The following is a 6,407-nucleotide window of genomic DNA, read 5'->3' as shown; positions in this document are numbered from 1 at the left end:
CCAGCAAGGTGTTATGCAAGCTGCACTATTAATATGCCACTTCGACGTGATGACTTATTTTTTAAAAGCACCGCTGCCCTCACTCACGCTGGCAGAGACAGTTTGACAGTTACAATTTCAATTAGCTATTCAAATGGAAATGGTAATGAAGCAAATCAGATCAACTCCATCGCCGGCTGTGGATATCGAAATAAACAGCAAGTGAACTCTTTGCATCCCAATGGTTCTCAATGGGTTACGGAAATAGTATTAGGACGCTCTGATGGGGGGGGGGGGTCACACTAAGGGATCATCTGTAAAATTGTAATGGAAACTCTTAAAGTTCTATTCATAGAACGCGTAGAGTAATTACGTTTGAACTGACACGTGATTTATTTGTACAATGCACAATCTTGGATTCGTTAAATTTATATTATGAACGAAGCAGTTATTATTAATGATACATTAATTAGCAAATAGGCATGTATTTATATTAATAATCCTGTGTTCATTATAACACGATGGGTTAGATTCTAAAACCAATTTAGTCTAAATCGTCATTTACGTGTAATTTTTATCAAGATATACAAGGAAAAATAAAACACCAATTGCAACGTCAGACTACCCACAAGACCCTAAATGATCTGAATTATTTATTTCCTGTTTCGAAACATTATTGAGGATATTTATACTGTCAGAAACAAAACTGGTGCTAATGATGATTGAATTGAGCCTAAGACCTATTAAGGATGTATTTGTGTTTCGAGTAAGTGATACAGAAGTCCCACACTGCACGTGTTCAGCGCTTTCTTCCTCCTCTGAGAAGCTCGTGCTCTAAATGTGTCTTTAAGGGCAGCAGTACTCTTCAGTGCAGGGTCACGATGGGTTCAGCACGCTCCCTTATTAAGAAGAAAAGTGGAGCAAAATGAAGCTGTTAAAGTAACTCCAGAGCCCGTGAAACCCCTGGAGGTCTATTATTCTGGCAGCGCTTTGAAGTGGAGATTTTTTTTGCAGAAAAGGTTTTATTTTTCCTGCACAGTCTGGGGAGGGTGCTGAGGTAGCAGGTGAAGATCCAAATTCCATCTGCGGTCTATTTTACATTGGAAGTATGTAATTATTATGGAATTTTGTAAAGTTTCTATGAGCGTTAGTACGTATTTAGAACCCAGTGCAGCAGACTCTCAGTCATTATCCAATGATAAAGTCTCTCAGTCTTCCCGAAGTTAAAGTTTGTATTGACAAGTACTGGACAGCTTTAAATGAATTCTATATACGTCTGATTTGATCATTTTAGTGCAACTGTTTTCGGAATTGGACTGTTTGGAGTACAGTGCTGACTCATTCCTTAGAGTATAATACAACCTGTGTAGAAAACGTTTGCTTGAAGCTCTGTCATGTAGTCAGAGATTACAATCATGTTTCCTTCAAGGAGGGGATTGGGTGCGGAAGAAACGAAAGGCACATTTAGAAACATCTGCTCTGACACATCTGTCATTGAAATAACGGCCCTCAAGCAAACTTTCAAGACAGCTGCTGACACGTAAATCAATTGACCATTGTTCTGTGATCAGCTGAAAACCCTTGACCCAGATCTGACACGAACTGCTTTGGTCTCATTAATCACAAGCAGCAAACAAAACAGAACAAAACAAAACAAATTTGAGGTTGATGTTGCAAACAATGGGCACCACGATCCCAGAACTATCACCGCTAGCTGTCGGCTACATGAGTCGTGACATTAGCTGCTTAGAGAGTAAGTAGATTCAAATGTCAATTTAATTCTTTTTCTTTGTGTTTTCAATCATGCAGCGTGATTCTGCGTTACCACCTACTCTCTCTGCCTATGTAAATTTGGCGGACCAATCTGATGCAGACAATCTTGCTGCACACTTGGGTGCTGTTCCAGTACGACATCCAGCGAGTGGTGCTGAAACTGCACTCAATCACAGGCGCTCTCCATGGTGCTGAACAAGCCAAGTGACATCCAATCCAGTCCAGGTTTTTACTCCCATCAGGTTCTAAAATAGTTCATTGAACCTGCTAAGAGGCAAGTAACTAATATGGGACATGGTTGGAATAAAGAGTAGAACAGATCTTGTGGGACAGAACTGATTCTGAGTACCACTGGCATACAGGGCATGCTAGGATCTGCAGGGTGGTAAGCTGATTCTCTGGAGAAGTGGTTCACAACTCTGGCCCTCGAGATCTATTTCATTGGTTGTGATTTATGTGTTGCTTTCCAAATCCACTTTTGTCCATTATTGAAGCGCCTGTGCTGTGTTAATTTAATAGAGCGTTGACAAATGTATCCAGCTGTGCCCAATCATTTCCTAAAATGAAGCATGATTAAATATTTACAACATGGGCCCCCGCGAATGAGACAAGACTGTGAAATAAAAGGAGGTCTGCATTTAGCACGCTGACAAATAGCTTTCCTGAATTGCCATTTGAATGTGGAGCATTACTAATGAACTGTACATGATTAGTCAATGTATTACCATTATATAGATTCATCATGTATTGAGTAACGTGAATAGTTAGGACACAATTCCGTGTAACCAAGGTTAATTGCAGACGCACAGTTTTTATACAGAATTATAGCGCCCTCTTTTGGTAGAATTGGGTCCTAACATTCTACAAGATCTGATTGAAAGCACTTTTTGATTTCTAGATTCTGATACTGATTTATAAAAATAAAATTAAAAAATCCTCAGAAGCATGCATTAATTCATTGGTTGCAATAAAAAAAAATACTAAAAAGAATGCATGAATTCATTGGTTGCAATAAAAAAAATACTAAGAAGAATGCATGAATTCATTGGTTGCTATAAATTCAACAACTAAAAATATTCTTGAGTTTTCAAGTATATACAATACTTGGTAAAGTGGCAAAATACGAGTCTTACTTTGCAGAAAATGCTGTTCTGGTACCAGGTTTGTTTTATTGTTCTAAATGTATAGAAATGTTTAAACTGTTTAAACTGGTATCTGCATTCATTAAAACAGACGTGTCAGTGTACAACATTCTGAATGTGGATTACAAAGCTGCAGGGTGCAGTGGTGTTATTTACATGGTGTTTTCTGATGGTGGCTCGCGATGTTTTAAATTCTTCTCCACTTGAAAGCCTGTGGTTTATTTAAAGGGGTGGTAAAGTTTCCAACACTGGCAGAGACCCCCCCTCCACTCCCTTCCGTACTGCAAGACTACCAAGAGCTATTCTATTATCACGACGTAGTTCTAAAGAGGAAGAAAAACAAGGCTCCACACTCTGCAGTGAATCAGCAGCCACTGGTGAGGGTGAGTACCAGTGAAATGACAATGCATTAACCTACAGCACTCCCACTTCCCACGCTGGTATGTTCAGATGCACTGATTATTTATATATATATTTATCGGTACCATTTCTGTACGTGGATGGAATAAAAAAAATGGTCTGATATTTCATTTATTATCCTATTAAACTGAAAACTAGGGAGTCAACATTTGGTGCTGCCACCTCATTGTAAATTAAACAGATTTCTTTTGTCCCCTTGAATACATTTCTAATGAGTAATACGCTAAGAAAGTAGTGATGTCATTTCCTGTTTTACAGACCCATTGCCAACATTATCTTCATGGCGCCCTTTCTAGATAGGCCCAGTTTTTCTTGTGTCTTTGTCTTTGGGGAATGGAAAATAAGATTCACGCGTGTTATTGTGATTGCAGTCTGTGGTGAAACGCTGTATCATTTTGTGATGCTATTTATGTTTCATGAAACCAGCCTGTCAAAAATCCAGCTGAAAGTTAATGGCTGAACGTCACCATGGGCACGACACTGTGATGTAGAGTCAGTGACATCACATCCTCTATGACATCACTGGCTGGTTAATAGGCTATTTATGATCTCACTCCCTACCCGAGTGCCCTGTGGATTTATCCAGTGTGTTGAGCGGAGTGAACACTGGTCTGTGTTTCACTGGTCTGTGTTTCACTGGTTTGGTTTGTTCCGATTCTCATATGGGAGAGACTTGCAGCAGCGCCAAGCCTGGCAGAGTCCGAAAGACCGCCTGGGGTCCAGAGGGAGAGGAACCAGCCTCTGAAGAAACACCATTATGTTTGCAATTGTTTTGCTACAGGAGAAAGACATGGGTCAAAGAGTTTAACCCACCACAGGACAAAGAATGGACCAAAGTAAAAAATACTAGTTTTACTAGTAAGTGCAGACCCACTACTGTATTATTCAAAAAACAAATTATGTCCATGTGTCTGTCCATCCGTCTGTGTGTCCGTCTGTGTGTCTGTCCGTCCATGTGTCTATCCGTCCTTGTGTCTGTCCGTTCGTCTGTCCATCTCTCTGTCTGTGTGTCTGTCTGTGGCAAGAAATAAATATTTATCTGTAAGATATTGTATATTCTAGTCCTATTTTGTGTGATTAGTAGATACAAGGCGTTCAGTTTATTGGCTGTTGATCATTTACCATTTAAAATCTGTCATAGCAAAAGGCATGATCACCTAGCTGCCAATCACAAAAAAATATGAGGCTACAGTTGTGTTATTGCAAGGCAATACAACTGACAGTGTGCAGGGCTGCTGCTTTGGGAGTTGCAGTATTATGCTCTTGTGATGAATTTATTTCAGGGTCATCGAAGGTGGGACCTCTCAATCCACTGCATGTCCATAAGAACAGGGAGTCGGCCGGGCCAGACCCCATCATAGACTCACAGCTTGCTGATATCCTTCAGTATCAAAAACAATCCTTCAGCTGGGCGATCGCCAGAGAAGAGATCAGTCCGAATGAGCATGAAGAAAGCAACCAGAAACCCAGAGAGGTACAGCAGCCGAGACAAAGGGAGATTCAAAACCTAACAGGACCTGCACAGGTTCTGAAACCCTTTCAAAAAAGAGCCACTCTTATTATGACTAATAATATTACAATGGAGAAATATTGATGATGCAAGTATGCATCTGTAATGGGCAAGTCTCAGTTCACAGGTATGTTCATAGAATAGGATAAGCCCCAGGTGTTCTTTATATAGGTGATGCACTAGAAAGGGTCTTTTAGGATACTTTTAAAAAGGATCAATATCCTACTAAACATGCATCTAAAAATAATTGATTTTTAAAGATACGGTAGATAGATAGATGGATATTTGATGAGCCCAACTGAGCTGTCACATTCCAAATCTGTACAATTTGAAAGACGATAAAAAAAAAAGAAATATCTTTCTAATTGCATATAAAAAGTGAAATCCTGCAGCTGGCAGAATGGCACAAGCTTTCCTACAATAGTTATGTTCAGCACTGACTCTGTCCTGTCATCACCCTGTGATTTTCCCCCGTTGTTCAGTAATGTGAAAAGCGTCTCTGTTTTTTTTTTTTTTTTTTTTTTAATCCACTAACAGGTAAGGAAATCAATCAGGAGAAGGCAAAGGGAAATGAAAAAATGCCCTGTGAAACTACCAGAGAGGCAACAAAGTAACTGTGAAGTGGAGGCTATTCCCTGCAGTGTGGAACGGATCGAGACCCAGTTTCTACGACTACCAGCAAACGTAAACCCTTTATCTTGCTTCGTGTTGCTTCTTACCCTAATATTGACAGGGATGCCTTTCTATTGAAATCATCTGAGCCAAATGACATGCATTATAAATCACGTACTGTATGAGAAATCACTTAAGAATTTGTCTAAATTCCACTTGTGATGTCATCCTGCGCATAGAACCAAAGACAGAATTCTAAAGTAAAAAAAAATAAATCAACAACACCACTTTTAGTAGGATATCTCTTATTATAAAAAAAATCATTTTGCACGCCCCTTATAAAGGTTTACCACAGTAAAAGCAAAGCAAAATGAAATAAAGCATAGGTAAGCATTGTAAAGAATAGAGAGGTATGGTAAAGCGTAATAACCATGGCAAACCACCACCTCCAACCTCTTCTACACCCCCACCCAGCGGGACTGGCAGCCCCCCGGCGCGGTGGTGCCGACGGGCCCCGAGGAGGAGGAGGAGGAGGAGCTCCAGAGCACAGCACCCATCCCGAGGTACAAGGCTGCGGGGGACAGCATCAAGTGTGACAGGCAGAGTCGTCCCGGCAAGCAGAACTAACATATACATTTAAACCATTATGTTTATATTCCTCACTCCGAGCCAAATAAACTTCTGTCTATGCAAAAATATAGATTTTCTAAAGCTTTGTTTTATCAGGGGAGGGTTATGTTAGGGTTATTTACAGATTTATATATATATATATATATATATATATATATATATATATATATATATATATATATATATATATATATACTGTATATATATGGCCTAGGGTCCTAATCTATTGTCCGTGTTTGTTTTGCAAAGGTTACTGCCCAATATCACACGGTATTCTGCAAACCATAAGCCACAAATGTGTCCTGAAATATTTTAGGCCTGGTACAGAGAGCCACACCAAA

At 39.7% G+C, this 6,407-nt stretch overlaps 1 long non-coding RNA gene across 1 annotated transcript; it reads left to right on the top strand.

Annotated features, from left to right (window-relative positions):
• The first annotated feature begins 4,578 nt into the window (after nt 1-4,578).
• Nucleotides 4,579-6,044, top strand: LOC131737854 (uncharacterized). The gene is made up of 3 exons (XR_009329437.1): nt 4,579-4,788; nt 5,362-5,508; nt 5,911-6,044. It is a non-coding gene; the product is annotated as an uncharacterized LOC131737854 (long non-coding RNA).
• Nucleotides 6,045-6,407: the final 363 nt, after the last annotated feature.

This window comes from Acipenser ruthenus, chromosome 8 (genome assembly GCF_902713425.1).
Source record: "Acipenser ruthenus chromosome 8, fAciRut3.2 maternal haplotype, whole genome shotgun sequence".
Taxonomy (NCBI): Eukaryota; Metazoa; Chordata; class Actinopteri; order Acipenseriformes; family Acipenseridae; genus Acipenser; species Acipenser ruthenus.
Note: the sequence above shows the minus strand (reverse complement) of the source record. Positions and strands in the feature narration are given on the sequence as shown.